Source organism: Oryctolagus cuniculus, chromosome 10, assembly GCF_051225735.1.
Source record: "Oryctolagus cuniculus isolate XC-2025 breed Fujian yellow rabbit chromosome 10, ASM5122573v1, whole genome shotgun sequence".
Classification (NCBI taxonomy): Eukaryota; Metazoa; Chordata; class Mammalia; order Lagomorpha; family Leporidae; genus Oryctolagus; species Oryctolagus cuniculus.
In genome coordinates, this window is record NC_142876.1 from 13,044,396 (window position 1) to 13,065,953 (window position 21,558).

At 36.0% G+C, this 21,558-nt stretch overlaps 1 protein-coding gene across 4 annotated transcripts in view; it reads right to left on the reverse strand.

The window, feature by feature from the left end:
• The window catches only part of CDH7 (cadherin 7), a 159,801-nt gene that overhangs the window by 124,962 nt on the left and 13,281 nt on the right, over positions 1 to 21,558 (reverse strand). The gene's annotated exons all lie outside the window — the stretch shown is intronic.

Below are 21,558 nucleotides of genomic sequence, written 5' to 3' on the forward strand. Positions count from 1 at the left end.
CAGTAATCAGAAGGCAACAAAAATGCATCAAAAAGCACACTGCTTCCTGACAGCTCTTGTTGGGCAGATTAGTCCTAATTATTCTGGTAAAAGGGGACAAGGAGTATAGTCAGAAATCTGAAGATTGAACATGGAAATCAAGTGTAATGTTTCCAGATACTAAGACTACCTTAGATTTCCCCTAAGTAATTCAAAAAAACAAAAACAAAAACAAAAACAAAAAAAAAAAAAAAACAAACCTGTGGAACATGATTAAGAAGGCAGAAGGCCAGGGGTAACATCTCTACAACACACAGACACATAGATTGTTTTGTTTGTTAATGTTCTTTTCTGATGGCATATTTTAAACACAGCCAAATGCCATTACATCAATAACAGGAATAATATAGTGGGTCAGATCATGACAACTTAACTGGTGAGCTCCCCTTTCCTCTCTGATTTCATGTGCTACTCACTCCAAACTAGTGGCAATAGTCTTCTGTATTTCTTCAAACACAAACAGACCAGGCCACTCCTTCCTAGCAGTCTACTTCTTGCTATTCCAGTCAACATTGTCTACTTGGTTCACTCTAGAACCTCTCTCTGGCCTTTGCTAAACTCCCACACTTCTTTTTTTAAAATATATCTATTAACACTCTATTTTTATTCCTTTCTATATCAGCATTGGTTACACTCTTCATTCTTATTTGATTTTTAAATATGTCCCCCACTAAGATGTAAACATCTTTAAGTTCTTTTTGTCTTTCATCATAATGACTATTACCTGACTGGCCCTAAGTCAGGATTTCCATCCAACAGGCTAGACTGATAAAGTAAGGCACCAGGCACTGGTGAGCAGAGCCAAGAATCCTCAACGTATTTTCTTCAGCTCATAAAGGTCCTCCCAATTTCAAAAGAAAAACTTTTGCTAATAAATTTTCCATAGAAACATTTTGTACCATTAAGGGTTACAATATGTATATTATAATATTTGATATTCATAGACTTAAGTTAGAATCCATTGATCATTTACTGACTTTAACTGTAGGTTCTACAGGAAACACTGTTGCCATTAAACAGTGTATTATTTTGTCAATCCTCTGTCTAGTATATACACACGCAAATATAATAGAAAATCCTGTTTCTTTCCACTGTTTATAATTTTCAACTGTTGTCATTCTTGCTTTATAATTATATTACTGCTAATTTATCTTCATCGCTATTTTCTGTTTTTCTAATTATTTCTTTATTTATTCATCTATATAGTTGGGTGAATAAGTTACCTAGTCCCTGAATATTAAAGTCATCATACATTGTCATCCAAATGACTCTGCTTATACCATTTGCTACATGGATAATCTTCACTATTCCTGGATTATGTATTTTGGTATCCTCCTGTTGATAAAATTTGTTCAAGCTCATTTATGGACACACTGAAAGCTTAACAAATTTGAGTCCACTAATTCACACATTTTCCAACTAAGGGAAAATAGGGCAACACTCTGCTCTCTTGTTGCAGCTCTCATACTGTAAGCAATTATGCTTTTTTCAATCTTTTTAGTGACACTTTTTTTGTTGTTGTTCCTTAATTTGCTATTTGAAATGACTTCCAGATGTAGTATTCAAGTGTAGTATACTGATCCTAGTCATAAAAGGCTTGATGTGCTTTAGGAAGAAAAATGTGTGTTATGTAAGTTTGATTCAGGCTTGTATTAGAGTATATTGGCTGAGTTCAATGCTAACAAATCAGGTTGATGAAAATATTGGGACCAGAGGCTTGTAAGAACCTAACCCTATCTTTCTCCTAGCAGCACTGGTTCAGTATTCACTAATTCAATACTCAGAGCAACTTCACAGAAATAACCACACTTACAATGAGAGTCAACTGTAAATAAAAAACTCATCTACGGTAAATTTTTGCACTACTTTGAAACTACAGTTACTGACGAATTTTACTTCTACCTACAAGTTAACCAATGGAATATTTAGACACATGCTTTTCTGTCCCATTTAAGATAACTCCTACTATTAAGTGTCATACAATTACTAAAATGTGGCAGAGAATAGCAAGAAAATAAGGGTAGCTGGCAATGTGGTGCATGGATTAAGCTTCCATCCCATAGGACCGCTGATTGATGTGCTGGCTGCTCCACTTCCTACCCAGCTCCCTGCTAATGCACCTGGGAAAGCAGAAGATGGCCCAAGTGCTTGGACCCTTGCCACCACATGGGACACCTAGAGAGAGTTCCAGTCTCTTGCCTTCTGCCTGGCCCAGCCCTGGCTGTTGCAACCATTTGGAGCATGAACCAGAGGATGGAAGATCTTTTTCTCTTTGTCTTTCCCTCTCTCTGACTCTGCCCTTCAAACAAATAAATAAATCTTTAAAATAATGACAGATAGAGGGATGCAAGTGAGAAAAGTAAAATTAAATTTGAATCACTCATATTTTATTTTCTTGTTCCTTCTTCCCAATAACACTACCATTTGAAATGTATAAAATACTAACCTAAACATGTAAAATCATTTTTTCAAGTGAAATAACTCCAAAAGTGTGGCATAAAGCTTCTTAGACTATATAAAATGCTTACGGTAAAAACAGTGACTGTATGCTTGCATGAATTTGCATGTAATTATATGTAGGGTGAGATTATACTCATGCTCTCTAAAAGATACATTCTAAGTATTGTTAACCTGTTATTTTGAAATATTGTTTCTTATTTAAAGCAATATCTCTCTGTGCATTCATGCTTTATGACCTACTAAATGCAGGTGGCATAAAATTGAACACATCCAAGATATATAATAAGGTGATAGGTTAACCAGGGTCGGTGGATCTAAGGAAAAGGATTCTTGGCATTCTCTGACAACCTGACAACAGTGTCATCATGAGGCAGAATTATGTTCTAGTTTGGACAGATGTTCCTCCTCAAACACTCAAAGAACCTAACACTTTTCCCCATCCCAACACCATATTGAGCAGTCATTTATTTTTTATTTTATAGCTTTGTTGGTTTCCAAAAAGCACTGCTGAAAACTAGATGTGACTCAAGTGAAGACGGGGCCATGGATAGTGTCACTGAATCAGTGTCAGAGTTTTAGGAGGGTAAATCCTGTCTACTTCTCTTTTAAAAGGCCAGGTTAGAGGGAGGCAACAAGGCCATCAGGGTGCAAAATTTAGACATGGACTCATTTTCACTCTGCAAAGTGACAGCTTTCTTCAGACCCAGGCTCCTTGGGCACAAAATCGAATTTCAATGCAAGCTCTGATGTAGGAAAAAATGATGGATGTTCTCTGTCATATGTGGAGGTTGAAAAAAGTCAATCTGAACATAGAATAGTGAATATTGGAGGCTAGGAGGGGCTAAGAGGAGAGGCTAAATTAAAGGAAGTTGGATAATGGGTACCAAAGCCCAACTGCATAAAAATAGTAAGTTCTAGAGTTCTACAGCATGGTAGAGCACTCCAGTTAACAAGATTGTATTATATATTGTAGGAAGAACTGGAAGAGAAGAGTTGGTAGGTTCCAAATATAAAGATAAAAACATACCTGCTAATTGCTTAATATGATCATCTTATACATAAATATGTGTGTGTGTGTATATATATATATGGTGCCTCTAAAAAGTGCAAATATTACACATTAATCAAATTCTATTTTTAATTTTTAAAACAGTAAAAAGTGAATAAGAGTGTATACCCCTGAAAGTAAATGCAAATCATTTTCCTCTGTGCAGTTTTTCCTGCTCTGGTTTGTAATTTTAGCCCATCATTCTAAATAACTATGTACAAATTCAAGGTCATGTGCTTTTGATTCAGCACATTACCTCTTTAATAATAATGACAGACACTTGCACATACCTGGCATTTTGTTGTGGATCAGAACAAAGCAAATACAAAGGAAAACTCATTGACTCTCTGAAAAATACAGATTAAAATCACTAAGTGGCTGAGGACTTTTCTCAATGAGATGTGATTAAAGCAGACAAATGTGAATCCAAAATAGAGCATCTCTAAGAAGACATGGCTACAAAAGTGACACCTGGAATTACCACACTTGTATACACTTTTAAAAACATGTAATATAATAGCTATTGTTTAGTCAATAATAGCTATATTTTTATGATGCACAGGAAGACAGCATACAGTCTTACTATAGTTCTCATTTCATAAGGGAGGAAGGAGTAAGAGAGAAAGCACAAAACCTCAAGTTATTGAGTGAAGAGTGTATGATGCTGGTATATACATTCTCTCCATTCAACCGGATGCTTCTATCAAGAGGAATAAAGTATAAATGTCTCCTCTGAATGGATGAATGAGCTCCAGGCTGCAAAGCTTTGCTTTTCCCCTGCAGGCTCGCCTTTCTACAGAATACCTCAAAGAAGTCCCCAGTGAGATCTTGGGTGGTTTAGCATTCACTTTATCAAAGAAAGTTGAGGATTTCCATGCTCAAATGTGTAGAACTTGTCCTAAAATTCATGTAGTGTTCATCTAGATATAGTCAACTGACATGATGATTTTTGGGCATCAGGAAATACTGATTATATCCGTTTCCTCAGCTTTATACTGTAGAATTGCATCTATGGAAGCCCTTTTGTATATATTCCTTTTTAAAGCTTTATTTATCTAAAAGGTAGACTCATAAAGAGAGAGGGAGAAAAAGAGAAATGGAGGGAGGGAGGGAGGGGTGAGGGAGAGAGAGAGAGAGCATGAGATTACATCTGCTCATTCACTTCCCAAATGCAGTATATAGTCAGGGCTGGGCTAGACTGAAGCCACGAATCCAGAATTCCATCCAGGTCTCCCATATGGTGACAGGAACTCAAGTACCTGGGACATCATCTGTTGCCTCCCTGGTATATTAACAGGAAGCTGGGTCAGAAATGCAAAGCAGCCATGACTCAAACCAGGAACTCCAATATGGGATGTGGGCATTCCAAGCAGTGGCTTAACACACTACACCACAAACCATGCTGCTTGTATTTAATATTCTTTGAATGATTAATTTTGGTAACATGTCTTTCATTTTATTTATGAAATAAACATAAAAATAACATACAGCCATTATTTTCCCTGATGTTTCTTTTATTATATTACAGGTCATCTTTTCTTTATATTCTTGGAAACTTGCTTCAATTCCTGGAACCCTGGACATCTCCCCTAAGGCTATCAGAATTGCAGAATATTGTTTCACTTGCTTATATTTGCATTGGCATAAATAAAAAAAATGCATGCTTAGACATGTATTTAGACTACATCAAGATTTCAGTATCTATTTCCTCCTGAAAATGTCAGAATTTTACTGCTCCAAAAGTGTTATGCAATCTGTATTAATTCTGACTACCTTTCAGATTTTTGTAATGTGACCTCTGTAGAACTAAAATGAATTAGTCAAACTCAGTTTCTGAATTCAGAGTTTAATGAAGTATGAGATCAGTAAACCCTAGCAATAGGTTTGAGTCAAACTTTAGACTAAATTAAGTGCTAACCTGAGGCACAGTCTTTAAAAAAAAAAAAGAATATTAACAGGGAGATTAACAAACAATATCATTTATCTAGTTCCACTAAGCATCACTTTTCTTCAGGAATTCTAATGGCTCTGGAATCGTCTGCCTCCTGGAAAGCTCTGAAAGCATACATCAGCCTTTGAGATCTGAAAATAGAGCAATCTGCGTGTGTGTGTGTGTGTGTGTGTGTCCTGCCCTTTTTTCAATGTGTAGTTTAAAAAGCTATCCTGTATAATTTTAAACCTGATTTGACTCCAAATACATAAACAAAGTGGTAACCAAGTCCTGGAAGTGTTTTGATGTACAGAAAAGTATCACACATCAATAATTAAAAGCACGTATTGTCTTAGTTATTATTCATCAATAATTATCAAAAAAGAGTGTATGTGTTGCAAAGTCTGTGTTATCTTAACATCTTATAAATATAACAAGTATCTCCTCTTCTCATTAAATTTTTACTTAACAGTTAATACTTTATACATTCCAAAGCACTTTAGCAGATGTTATCCAATTCAAGGCTGACTCCGACTTTGTGGAGAAAGGAGAGCTGGTGTCGCCATCCTTTCGTGATAGATGAGAGAACAAGGAAAGGTAATTTAAAGGACTTGTCTGTGGTCAGGAAGTGTGCCAATGTGATGAATCTTGCTGGAGTGCATCCTTGATTTCTCCTTAGACTTTAGCTTGTTTAAAAAATATGCTTTAAAGAGAAAATACCTGAATCAAGTCCATTATAGAAAGTAGAGATGGAATGCACAGTAAAAATATGAACCTCTATATTGGCAGGCATTTGGTGCACTAGTTATAATGTTGCACTGGATGTCTACATCCCACTCCTATCAGAGTGCTCAGAGTCCCAGCTCAGCTAGCTTCTAATTCCAGCTTCCTGCTAATGTGCACCCTGGGAAGCAATAGGCATCAAGTATTGAAGTCCCTGCCACCCACCTGAGAGGAATGGACTGAGTCCTAGGCTTATGACTTCAGCCTGGCCCATTCTCAGCAATTTGCAGACATTTGGGGGCATGAACTAGTGGATGTAGCAGCTCTCTGGGTCTTCAAAATAAAATTAAAAAATGAAAAGAAATAAAGCATGTGGACTGATATTAACAAGTAATCCTTAATTAATGCTTTCTATATCTCAAACAAGAAGTGCTGTACACTAAAAAGAACTGGCCTGAAGCGCTGGCATCCCATATGGGCACCGGTTCTAGTCCCGGTTGTTCCACTTCCAATCCAGCTCTCTGCTATGGCCTGGGATAGCAGTAGAAGATGGGCCAAGTACTTGGGCCCCTGGACCCACATGGGAGACCCAGAAGAAGCTCCTGGCTCCTGGCTTCGGATCGGCACAGTTCCGGCTGTTGCGGCTAATTGGGGAGTGAACCATCAGATGGAAGACCTCTCTCTCTCTCTGCCTCTCCTCTTTCTAACTTTCAAATAAATAAATCAATCTTTTTTTTTTTAAAAAAAAAAAAAGGAACTGTGTTACATAAGACTTCTCAGTAAAGCTACTTTAGAGAGATTAAGGTAACTGTTTGTCAACAAATGATGGCAACGCTGTGGGGAAAAAGGTACCCTAATCCATTGTTGGTGGGAATGTAAACTGGTACAGCCACTGTGGAAGACAGTATGGAGATACCTCAGAAATCTGAATATAGACCTACTATATGACCCAGCCATCCCACTCCTGGGAATTTACTGAAAGGAAATGAAATCAGACTATGAAAGAGTTATCTGTACCCTCATGTTTATTGCAGCTCAATTCACAATAGCTCAGATATGGAATCAACCCAGGGGGGTCTATCATCTGAAGACTGTATAAATAAATCATATATATACCATAATATATATAATACATAGCATATATTAATATATATTGTATATAATCATATATTATACATTATATAATATTGTATATAATATATATTATATATAATATACACAATCATATATGATATAATGTGTATTATATATTATATGTATTATATATTATATATGTATGTGTGTGTGTATACATATACACACGATGGTATAAAAAATGAAATCCTTTCATTTGCAACAAAATGGATGTAACTGGAAACCATTATACAGAGTGAAATAAGCCAATCACAATAAGACAAATACCATATGTTCTCCCTGATCTGTGGTAACTAATAGAATACCTAAAAGGAAATCTATGGAAGTGAAATTGACATTTTGAGGTGTGATGATTTTGAACAGCCTTTGTCTAAACTGTTGAGGAACAGGTTTTTTTTTTTTTTTTCCATACTATTTGTTGAACTCTTTATTTAGTGTAGGGTTAATCCAAAAGCATAAAGTTAATTGAAAATAGATCTTTGTAAAAAATAAAAATGAGAATAGGAGAGGGAGGTAGAAGAAGGGTCAGGGTGCAGGCGGGAGGAAGGGTAGGGTGGGAAGAATCACTATGTTCCTAAATCTGTATATATGAAATGCATGAAGTTTGTATACCTTAAATAAAAGGTTTCTATGTAAAAAAAAAAAAAAAACAGTTAAGTGTTTGTCAAGTAAGTCATCACACTAGATTCACACTCAGGTCTTAATGATTATGAACTCTAGTTAGGAGATAACAACTACATTGAAATTTTTCTTGATGCATTGACATAATATGCCAATTTTTTATTATTTATACCATCTTTACTAAATTATAAACTCAAAGAAAAATATACGACATGTAAATCATCACATAATTTTTAATGCCCTATAAGAAAATACAACAAAACAAAAATCTACCACCTCAATTGTTCAGGTCCGATTCCCATTTGCTTTTATCTTGTACATTTATCAGGCAATCACCTGAAGTTTTTCTTCTATCTTGGTTTTGAAGGACAAGGTTTAGTTACATATTCAACATTCTAGACCGTCACAAAAGTATCAAGCTCTCTCCCCACCTTACTGCTTTCCCTTATTTTGTTCTGCTTGATATACAAATGATTTTAAGAGAGAGCCAGGGCCACCACAGAAATTATGAACAGGATAAGGTCATGACCAGTAACATTATTGTGGCAAAGCCATTGTTCAAATCCAGACCCCTCTGGGTCCCAGATTCCACATCTTTTGATTAGACTATTCTGGAACCTCGGGTTCCAGACACGATTGCAGACATTGCAGCAGCTATGAATACTCCCTCCCAATGCCAGCCCCAAGACAATCATGCTCATCTGGACACCTCAGATTCAGTAATGTGGCAAATGCAGTGCTATCCAAAAGATCTAAAGGAGGAATAACAGAAACAAGCATCAAGAGCCTGGACTGTAAATTTTCATACCTTATTATATAAGAAGAGATCCTGGCTCCTCATTTAACAGTTCCCTGAAGAAAACAGTTCTCAGATGGATTGATTTGACTATAATATTTAATTTCACTTCTGCTTCCTTTAAGCATTTTCATGAGTTTTTTTTTTTTTATCATGCTAAGTCTCAACTGCTGATTTTTCTTACAATGTCTTTTTCAAGAGCTATAAATAATAATGATAGTTTAAAAAGTCATGTTGTATGTTATCAGATGGATAGAATGCATACCAAAAGCAACATAAGTAAAAATAATGATTTTTGTTTTCAAATGACTGATATATTATAGCAGATGAATGAGGTTTAATCCGGATCACCATATTTTATAAAATCAAGAAACAAGTAAGAACTAAATGTGAGGACAGTTCTGGAAATCATGTCATATACATGTATTTAATCCTTTCAAGAGTTCATTTAAAATTGGAGGGCTGCAAAATGTCTTCCTCGAATGTTTTAATAGCTAAGAGTAATTCAGCTTACAAAATTTAGGGTGTCCCAAAGCTGAATATCCTCTCACCACAATACTCCCAATGTTTCACAATTCCATAAGCTTCCTAGGCATGAAATAATCCCCTATTGAGTAAACACAGGCACTAAGTGTGAACTGCACATAATCCCTTTACTCTTAAAGCTCGTAACTTTTACTAATACAATCCATCCCTTTCATATTTTATTCTAAGCCTTCATTTTTTGCATGTTTACAACAGCCTCATGAGGTGTGCTTTGTTCCTATTTAACAAATGAGCACAAGAAAGAAATTTCACGTGCTTGTAATCACATCATTTGGAAGTGGTAGAGCCAGTATGTAATCCCAGATCATGGAACTCTGAAATGTCTGTTTCCACACAACCTCTGATCCCACCAAGAGTTGGACCTGAAGCTGCATACTCACCCAATGGGGATATTGTACCAAAAATCCCTGAATTCAAAAGGAGACCAGAGTAAATTAGTTTTAAAACCTGAAGCAGCTCTAATATTAAAATGCACAGTAAGAATGTTATTTTTCTTTTTGATGACAGTATCTGACATTATTACAATATGAACTTTCAATATTAAGCAAACATATGCAATTTAATAAGATCATTATATGTGGTATATGTACATCTCATAACCAAAATTTTCTTGCTAAATTCCTAGGGATTTCATTGTTTGGGAAAATAATTTGAAAGAGTGATATATGGTTCTTGAAACCTCTAAAGTAGCTTGAATGCCTTTCTCCTTAAAGTATTTTTTTTCTTCCAATCATTCCTCAGCTGTTGGTAGGTAACATGCTGTGAAAAGTGAACTTCATCAGTGTGTGCAGAACTCTCAGGGAAATCCAACTTAAAAATAACTCTGAAGCCATCAACAGGGTAAAGAGAAGCATTGAGAAAAACAAAATATTAATGATTTATGCTTCTAATCAGAAATATCCATTGTGAATTCTTAGTTAGACCAGTAACAGAATCCACTTTCTTTTCTGACTTTAATCATGAATCCTTACTCACTTGTATACATTCCCCATCACCCACCATCCTCAAGTTTTCCACAAATGATCTAATCAACGAGAAAAACAGTCTTGTTTCAGCTCATTACACGCCACAACTGCTCTACAAAATTCACTGAAGACAGCTGCTCTGCCACAGGTACAGTCTATTTGCAGGAGCTATAATGAAAAACCAAGATAATGTATCCTTTTCAATAAAGCTTCTATTTTTTATTTCAATGTCAAAGTTTAGCCTACATCCCATCATTTGACACTAATCTTACAGAAATCATTTCTCCATGGTTGTGGCTATGCTCTTTTATGCAGTTATGTAGTTTCTTTTATTTTAGACTTGGTTCTGCATTTCCGTATAGAATCTATTATTCTTTCACTCTACAAACAAGTCTACATCACCTTCTGTAGCAATGTGACAATTTCCACCTACTTTTTTACTAATCATTTTCAAATATTTATGATTTTACTTTTCTTGGGTATAATTAAATGGAATACCCATGACTAGCGCTCACCAGGAACTACCTTTCTTGAATTAAGAAAACATATCAATTAATCCCCTAAATTCAGTCTGTCATGATTTAGTTGAGAAAATTAGATAAACTTTGCCTGTGATAGAGTGAATATGAGATACAGAACTGAGTTTCTCAGATACGTTATGTAAAAGAAGATGCCATATTTTATCATTTCTTCTTCATTTCCAGAACCAAGAGTAGAATATGTAATCTTTCTCTCCACACATAAGCAGTTGCACCGCGGACACTTAAATGACTCACAAATCAGAAAAATCTAATTTAAGCATGGTTTGACTAATTTCACTGGTGATCATCACAAATCTTTCAAACTCACATCTGTTGAACATTATGTATATGTTGGCCAAATTTTGATTCTGTGTTTTCAGCTAAATACCTTAAAACATGTCAGCATTTTAACTAAGGAGATAAGTAAACATTCCAAGGGGAGCATTCTTATCAGATAATTGTGTACTGTTTGCACACACAACTTGCCAGAATGATGTTAATCACTCTGGTTCTAGTACTTTAATTTCCATTCCTACAACACAGCCTCATCTTGAGACATACCCTGCTGCATTTATCTTGCAGAAGACAAGGATCCTAGCCTAAGTGGGAATGTGGTTGCCCTCATTGTACCGACTTGTTTCTCCCCACGTCTCCCTCTCTTTTATTGTTGTTGCTCATGTGCTGGTAGGACAAAACATAATTCTCAGGCTTGTGACCTGAGATCTCAACAGTGCAATGAATGAAATAGAGGTACAATTTTCAACCCCCCAGTATAACTATGTTTTTCAACACATTTCTGAAATAGTCAATTTAACTAATTACAACTAAACTGTTTAATATATTAACTTATATAAAAACAACTTGCTATTCTTTTTTTTATAAATTAACATATATTTAGATACGTGCTATGAGCTTACTTGTGATGCCACAAATTCCATGTATGAAAGTCCCAATTTCCATTGCAACTGATTTTGTAGACAGGGCTTTGGAGATAATTAAGGTTACATGGAGTCATAAAGGTTGGCTGTCATCCCATAGCGTCAGCAGCCTCGGAAGCAGAGACCTCTGTCATGTGAGGACACAGGGAAAGGTGGCTGTGTGTGCCTGCAGGAGAGCCCTCACCAGAAACTGAACCTACCCACACCATGACCGTGATTTCAGAGCTCCAGAGCCGTGAGAAATATATTTCTGCTTTTTAAGTCCTCAGAGTCTGATGTTGTGGCAACCTGCACATACCACGACAACGCTTAAAACATCTTTCCTTAAAGTCTGCCTGCCTGATTTTATGACAAATTAATGCTGACTTTAGTTCAAATTGTTCTACACTCTCAGAATGTAAATAATCCAGATATGCTTTCTAGTTCTTCTCAATTACAACTCTGATGGCTGTCCCCTGGATCCACCTATTTTACTTCCAAATGTACTATGACCTCATCTCTAACAGAAAAACAAATTCTTTCAGCTGACAAGCCTTGCTGAAGATGTAATCATTATCACTACGAAACAGAAATACTAGAGACTCCAATAAAGAACCATGGGAAAGAATTGTCATTACTAAATTTTTTTAAATTTTAATATAATTGTATTAAGTTTCAACTCTGTGACTACATCAAAATAAAGGAGTTAGATGGTACTGTCTACCTCTTTTAACTTAAAAGATTCTAAGTGTCTGTTATTTTCAAAAACAATGTGTTGTTTATAATGATGATGGCTAAGTATAAGCGACCAACTTTTCAATGCAAACAGTTCTTTATATTTGATAAACAATGATGGGGAACGGGAGCACTTGTTTTAAACTCTAGGTTGGCAGAAAACTTTCCTATAATCACGGATAATAAAGACTATTACTGCATGGTTCAGAAAAAGAAATCAGTTTCTCTGCGGCATTCCAAATGGATGTGCTTTTGAGAAACATGATCAATTAGCACATAAAATGACAGACAATATATAATGGTATTACATATCTAAATTTGGCCCCCCAATATAAATTTATCCAGTCCTCATCCTGAAATTGGACAACAAACTATAATGATTCATTCTTTGCATACCCTTCAAACAGGGTTAGTATTTATTTCCATTTGCAATGATAGTTTAGATAATTTTACAACTAATCAAGATTGAAAATGGTTTTTCAGTGGAAGAATCTGGCAGGGACTTTTTTAACCAAGTGATCAATGGCAAAATCACTAAGTTGTCACATCTTCACTACCTCCTAGGTGAAAAGGGAAAAAAATCATTATGTGATATTCTTATTAAAAATGCATTTCTTAAAACCAACATACTAAAAAGAAACATGAGACAGATCCTTATTATGAGATATTCTACCAAGTTACAGGTCAAGAATAACAACAATGAAAACTAAAGAAATTTCTCAGACTGGGAAAGTCTAAGGAGGCAGGACAAAGGGAAGGCATGATATTGGATTGGTTCTCACCACAGAAAGTACCCTATTAGAACAACTGGCAAAATTCGAATGCAGGGCCGGCACTGTGGTGCAGTGGTTTAAAGCCCTGGCCTGCAGTGCTGGCATCCCATATGAGTGCCGGTTCAAGTCCTGGATGTTCTGCTTCCAATCCAGCTCCCTGCTAACATGCCTGGGAAAGCAGCAGAGGATGGTCCAGGTGCTTGGACTCCTGGACCCACTGGGAGACCTGGCAGAAGCCCCTGGCTTTGGCCTGGACCAGCTCTAGTCATTGCAGCCATTTAGGGAGTGAACCAGTAGATGGAAGACCTCTCTCTTTTCATCTCTAACTCTCTACACCTCTGCCTTTAAAATACATAAAATAAATCTTTAAAAAAATGTTTTGAATGCAATGTTGATTAGTCAGTAGCATTATATATACCTTAATTTTTGGTTTAAATAATTTATGTAGCCATGTTGAGATATTAATATTTGTGGTAAATGGATTTGGGAATAGTGCTTTGCAACTTATTTGTTAAATCTGAAATAATTTCAAACTAAAAACTTCACAATTTTTTAACTGTTTGATCTACATTTTACAGATGAGGTCATTGAAACTTACTGTCTCAGTAGCTCACTCAAAATTACAATTATAACACAGGGTTTCAGGTTACTGATATTTCTACTGTACAAAGCTACCCCCAATAGAGTTTTAGAAGAGTCTGTTCTACTTTCTAAGAAGGTACACCTCTTTTTTTTTTTTCTTTTTTACTTTGATCTGAGGATTGTATCAGAAAGTTAAAAAATCACAGAGGTATGCCAGGTTTCTGTTCATGGATCAATGAGTTAGTTCCTTGGTTCCTCCATTTCACACCCCCCCACATACACCTTAGGTTGGCCTTGGAATTCACTACTTTCTATGGCCACGTGCTTGGCTTATCAACTGTATTTTCAATTTTAACAGAGAATCTATTGCTTTTTAATGTCTCCATTTAGCACAACACCTATCAAAGTGTAGATGTCTGATGTGCATTTGAAGAAGAAAGGAGAGAAAGGAGGAAGAAGAAAAGGAACACAGAGGTGAGGTTTAATAGCATACACGTGAGATTTGTTTGGATTCAGCATTCACCTATTTATACAAACTAGTGTTTTACTCCTATAGTCAACATAAGTCACAGACAGTTCAAATCATGTAAAATGATTAGGATGAAATTTCCCCAGGACAGCACATACCAATCTATGCTTAAATCAGCAAAGGCTCGGTGACTGTCCTGCTATTTCTTAAACATTTCTGTTACGTATCTTGTGACTTTCAGAGACCACCATGGATTCTGTGACTTTTTTTTTTTTTTTTTGACAGGAAGAGTGGATAGTGAGAGAGAGAGACAGAGAGAAAGGTCTTCCTTTACCATTGGTTCACCCTCCAATGGCCACTGCGGCCGGTGCGCCGCGCTGATCCGAAGCCAGGAGCCAGGTGCCTCTCCTGGTCTCCCAGGGGGTGCAGGGCCCAAGGACTTGGGCCATCCTCCACTGCCCTCCCAGGCCACAGCAGAGAGCTGGCCTGGAAGAGGGGCAACCGGGACAGAATCTGGCACCCTGACTGGGACTAGAACCCGGTGTGCCGGCACCACTAGGTGGAGGATTAGCCTACTGAGCCGTGGTGCTGGCGGATTCTGTGGCTTCTTATCAATGAGCACTCCACATAAACCTTGTCAGAACAATTAGAGCGAACTTAAAATAGAAAGACCCAATTCATCACTTGAGCTTTTTTCTTGGTTTTGACATGTGAAAATTCAACATAAATGTATGCAAGAGCACAACTAGATATGAGAAGAATGCTTTGGTATTTCGATTGAGATCACACTGGATCTGCAATTGCTTTGTATAGTATGGACATTTTGATGACATCAATTCTTCAATTAATGAACCTGGAAGAATTTTCCATGGAATCACAGGAGACCTCAAATAGGTAAAGCAATCCTAAACAATAAAAATAAAGCTGAAAGTATCACAATTCCTGATTTCAAGACTTTATAAGTTATCTATAATCAAAACAGTTTGGTACTGGCATGAGAATAGACATGCCAACCAATAGAACAGACTGAGACCCTAGAAATTAATCCACATCTACAACCAACTAGTCTTTGACAAATGATCTCAAATCAATTCCTGAAGAAATAACAGCCTCTTCAACAAATGATGTTTGGAAAACTGAATCTCTGCATGAAAAAGTATGAAACAAGACTCCTACCTTATATCCTATACAGAAATAAACTCACAATGGATCAGAGTTTTAAATTTAAAATCTGAAATCATCAAATTACTGGAGGAAAACACAAGGGAGACACCACAAGACACTGGCATAGGCAAAGACTTCTTGGATAAGACCCTAGAAGTATAGACAATAAAATCAAAAACAGACAAATGGGATCCCATCAAGCTAAGAAGCTTCTGCACCGTAAAGGAAATGCCCAGCAAAGGAAAAGAGGCAACTGATAGAATGTGAGAAAATATTTGCAAACTATACATCTGACAAAGGATTAATATCAAGAATATATAAGGAGCTCAGGAAACTCAACAACAACAAAGCAAGTAATTCAGTTGAGAAATGAGCTAAGGAGATGAATGGATATTTTTCAAACAATGAAATACAAATGGCTATCCAGCACATGAAATGACGCTCAGGAGCATTGGCCACCAGAGAAATGCAAATAAGAACCAAAGTGGAGGTTCCTCACCCCAGCTAGAATGGCCATCATCCAAAATTCAGAAAATAACAAAAGCTGGTGAGGATGTGGGGGAAAATGAACCCTAATATACAGTTGGTGGTAATGTAAACTCATATAACCAATATGGAAAATAATATTGAGATTCCTAATAGATGTACTGTAAGATCCAGCCATCCCACTCCTGGGATTTCATCCAAAGGAAATGAAATTGGCATATGAAAGAATTCTCTGTACCCCCAATACATTGGCTCACTTCACAACAGCTAAGATACAGAATCAACCCAGATGCCCATCAACTGATGACTAGGTAAAGAAATTATGGGATATATACACAATGGAATACTATTCAGCCATAAAGGAGAATGAAATCCTGTTTTCACAACAAAATTGAAGCAACAGGAAATCATTATGCTTAAGCCAGTCCCAAAATGATAAATATGTTTTCCCAGATTTGTGGTAACTAACATACAGAGTATAAAAAAAAATATGGTCAAAATTAATATTTTGAAATTTAATTATTGTTTATACCTCTTTTCTATAATATTGAGGAACACCAGTTTTTCTTCTATTCATTGAATTCTTTATTTAGTGGAGGATTAAGCTTGTGATTATAAATAAAATTAAAATTATTCAATATAAGAAATTAAAAAAAGATGAAAGAGAGGGTAGGAGTGAGAGAGAGGGAGTGGTAGGGTGGGAATTATCATTATGTTCTTAGAACTGTATGTACTAAATACATGAAATTTGTTCCTTTTTTATAAGTAAAATAAGCACAAATAGTCTGTATTCCATCTTTCTTTTTGCTTCTGTAATCAATCGAGTTGCAAGTGCAGAATGTGTAAACACAGATAGTAAAGAAGACAGCATGTCAAAATGATTTTTATATTTGACAGGTAGAGTTACAGTGAGAGAGAGAGACAGAGAGAAAGGTCTTACTTCCATTGCTTCACTCCCCAAATGGCCGTTACAGCCGGCGTGCAGTGCAGATCTGAAGCCAGGAGCCAGGTGCTTTCTCCTGGTCTCCCTTGCGGGTGCAGGGACCCAAGCACTTGGGTCATCCTCCACTGCCCTCCCAGGCTACAGCAGAGAGCTGGACTGGAAGAGGAGCAACCGGGACTAGAACCTGGCGCCCATATGGAATGCCGGCACCACAGGCGGAGGATTAACCAAGTGAGCCATGGCACCAACCCCTATCTAAATGATTTTGATCAACCTAGATTGACAATCATGGAATTTAGAGTTCAATCTAGACGATCTTGCTTGGATATACTTAGATATATACATAAAATTCCCCCACTCCCCTCAACTTTAGCTATCTAGTTCCACCTGCTAAAGACTTTAGTAGTTACAACCTTCACCTCTTGCTGAACATAAATTTGATGAAAGTTAGCAACAGCAAACTGAATTCATGGGAAGCTCCTGAAATGTGTAGTACAATCTGACATTTTATTTTCAAAATGTCAAAAAGGAAAATTTGAATTCATTTTATGTGGGAAAGTGTAGCAAATAACTTATAGTTTCACTGGACTATTATAAGATCTAAAAGTAACTATTCAAAATAATTCTAAAAATCAGAACATATTTGCATCCCAAAGAGCTGATCCATCTCCAAGTTGCTTTTGGAACCACCAGGAGTTCCTACTTCTACTAGCAACCTAACAACAGAGGAGAACAAGGGGTTCCACAAATTAATTCTAGTTATCAAGACATTGTGAAAAATTTTTTCTCTACATTTTTTTTTAAAAAAAAAGGCTTTTTCCTAAGATTTTTATCTTACTTTAGATAATCTACATATTTTGAGGATAATTTTCCTGTATTTTCCCACCAACATCTATAAAATACACATCTTAGTTTGATGAATATTTTCCTCCCAAAGTAATTCATACTTGGGATTCGCTGCTTTCCTTCTATCTAATATAAAATTTCCAAGATAACTAATCTATAAATCAATTTTTAACATGACATTTTCAAGAAGACTTCTTTTCTGTAACACTGAATGTAGCTTTAGCTAACAGGAGACTGAGAATTTCTTGGTGACAGAAACTGCTGAGGTGTAATTAAACGCATTGAAAATGCTCACCAACATGCTCAAGCAAGCTTAAATTTGAAACGAAGTGAATCCTGCACATCCTGTTTCTATGTATTTGATTGCTACAGAGGTAATAGGTATAAATTCTCCCTGAATGAGTAAGGAAGAAAGAGGAGTAGCAAAAAGGTAAGAGTGATGGCAGCAGGTCGGGAAGCAGACTGTGCAAGAGGCACGGAGCACACATTTCAGTGAAAGTGATGGCCTCGAGCACAGCCACCGGCTGGCAGCCCATTACAGTCAGGAAAGATGAAAAACACTTAATACCTGGAACAGAGTCTAGGTGGTTTGGTAGACAGATTTTTTGTCAGATAGTTAGGGGATGTTAAGTGAGAAATGCCAAGGTGAGGAAAAATCAGGGCTGGAAAAGTGCTGGCTGATGCAACAAGATGGACGGGAAACATGAGCTCCTCTGCACCGCACATCACCGAGTCAGGGGTGATCCAAAGTCACAAGGAGGAAAGGCCTCTCCAATTAATTCTCCTCACACCAGCACAAGAACGTAGGCACGGCGGTCATTATGAAATGCACTAGGGGGAAGGTGCACCATTTCTCTAAATTAGACCCCAAGCAGAGAAATATCTTAGGGTTCCTTCCTTAAGTCTACATTTGGGTTCTGCAGCATATCAAATTATAATTCAAGAAAACAATATGGGACGTAAGTGATACTGGCACTCAGAACCTTACACAGCCCCAAAACTTGTTCCCTGGCAATTTCGCAGTAAGGGCTATAGAAGCATCTATGGCCCCATTGGACAGACTGTTCTACTTTGGTCTTGGATTGCACATCAAACAAAACCAGTCATGTATCTAAAACAACATGACCTAAAGCCGCATTGTGGCCTCATTATCTTCAATGTCTTAATGAATATATTTTGCTTAGCCCATAGTCATTTAATTGGCTGGGTTGGCATCAAGTTACTAATGTGGTCCCCAAATCTGAAGGTCTGACAAAACTCAGACATGATTTCTCTGATATCTGAATTTTCCAGGATCAATTTTGTTTACCAACTAACCATATTTCTGCTACATGCTACATTCCTAAGCATATAGAAACAGAATCTTCCCTCTAATTAACTGGAAACAATGTGAACACTATTAAATAAATAATGTTTGTTTTCACCTGAGGGATCATATATGCAACAGTTTCAAATAACCCATTACTCTGTGATTTTATAATTGCCATGTTATAAATAATAGCTATATCCATTAAATGTGTGTTCCAAATATTTTAACTCACTTATTTATTGACATGAATTAGATATCATTATTCATATATTCATTTTATTCATATGATGTATTATTTTAGAGATGAGAAAATTAAAGTTTAATAAATTGGGCAACTTTGAAACTATTCCAAGTTATACAATAAGTAAGAAGTGATAGAGCCAACAATAGCCCTAATGCCAACCTGACACATGCTATACTTACCCATTATTTGATCAAATTAAGCTACTGAATTTATGTCTTCCAAACTACCTCAAAGTTAGATTTTTTTAAGATGACTAAGGGTGTGGCCATCTAACTAACAGGTTAGTTAGATTAGGTTAGATGTGAAAATTACTGATCAAACTATTTCTTTTCTTCATATGATTATCTGTCTAGCCATTCTTCCCCCACATTTCATCACAATTTTTTGATCTCTCAGTCTTATAAACACTTCTGGATATAGCCATCATTCCCCTCAACTAAAAAATACACAAAACAAAACAAAAACTGAAAATACATCTACTTTTACATGCTCAAGTGATTAAAATATAACTGAGGTCAAAATTACTCTTAAACCTTGTTTATTCCAATACCAATGTAAAAAAAAAAAAACAATCATTTCATCATCTCATATGGAAAATCTAAGAACCCAAGGTACCTGTTACATTTTGCCTAAGAAACACAAATCATTCCTCTAAAGTTGTACCTTTTTGTCTCTTGCTCATAAGTCTCTGTATCACAAATGATTTTTCTTTTCTTTTTTTCTGTATTTCAGTCAATTAAGAGTTTTCTAAAACCTAGTTCGAATGTGAGCATTTAACTATGAACAGCTCTGTGGAACTCCCAATATATAGCATGCAACAGATCAATACCCATTTAACATCCCTGTCATCTGTAATCTGTTAAGTGATCTTCAGTAATTGATTAAAAATGAAAAACACAATATTTTTTGTTACCTAATCAGGGGACCACACAATTTTTCTTAGAAAAATAATACCAACCATTGCCCTGTAACTTCATACTCATTTCAAAAATAAGTAACCTAGATGAATACATTCTCATAATAATAAATTGGAGAGATAATTTAGGCATGAGCATTTTGAATTACCATGTGAAGATTATAAAAAAGAAGCATTTAACTTTTAAAAGTCATATTGACTTTTTAATTGTCAACCTTACCCCAGAAAACCAAGCTAATTTGAAATATTTTCCTCTTTTAGGAAGATGTTACACTATCACAAAAAGCTATTGATTATAAATTAATTGAATATTGTAGATCTGTCCATTAAAGAAAGCCTGATGAACCTCCTGAATGCCCATTAAAATGAATGCAATTAAGAGCTAGATTCTTAGTGAATAATACTGAATTATGGCTAGTGCTCTCTTATTTTCACAAGAAAACAAATCAGAGAGAGTGAGACAAATTTTGCACATAGGCAGGTGTATGTGAAGGTCCCATTGACAAGGAAGAATGGCTTTAAAAATAGATGTACACAGAGACACTTGTGTATCCACATGTTTTCTTAGGGTAGGAAAATGCTATGAAAGTAATCCTAGTTAATATCCGTAGAAACTTCTGATTTATTTTAATACTTTCATTTACTCTACAGTGTTAGTTATTATTTAAACTAGAGATATTAAGAGGAAACTATGATAAATAATACAATAAGCACTACCTTAATTTATGTAAATACTCCCACCGACAAAGATATTTTGTCACCCTTAATTAGGATGTGTTTACATGAAAAAATAAAAATGACCCACGAAATAAGAAACAAAGATACTTCGCTGGACTTTCAACAGTGAAAAAATGATTGACAAATAAATTCATCAGTTAGCTGGTCTTCATTTTACCAGGAATAGAAGCATCAAATCGACAGTGAAGAAGAGATTCACAAAGGTATTGATTTCTTGCTAATATCCCTTACTTAGAAAACCTTCACTGGTGCTCCACACAACACTGAGAAATTCAGGCAATCTTTACAAATATGAAAATAACTGAACCCACAGTAGACTATAGACTGTACATATGAAATGAGGATAGTGGGAAAGATGGAGTTCTCCTGACGAGTCTTTCAGTTCACGCAGCTCTTGAATGGCAATATCCTTCCCAAATAATCAGACAGAAAGAAGTTTAAAAAAAGCTCAGCATAGCTACTAATCGGCCACCCAACAACATGAAGTGCCATTTGTCTAATGTCACTTTTAACCACTTAATTCTGCTCACATTCATTTTTAATTGAAAGAAAATTTTAAAAGGAAAGAAAACAAAATAAACAGAAATGACCAAAGAAGACCCATAAGAAAAGTTTGAATTGTTCATAATTTAGAGGCACTAGTCTCAATACTT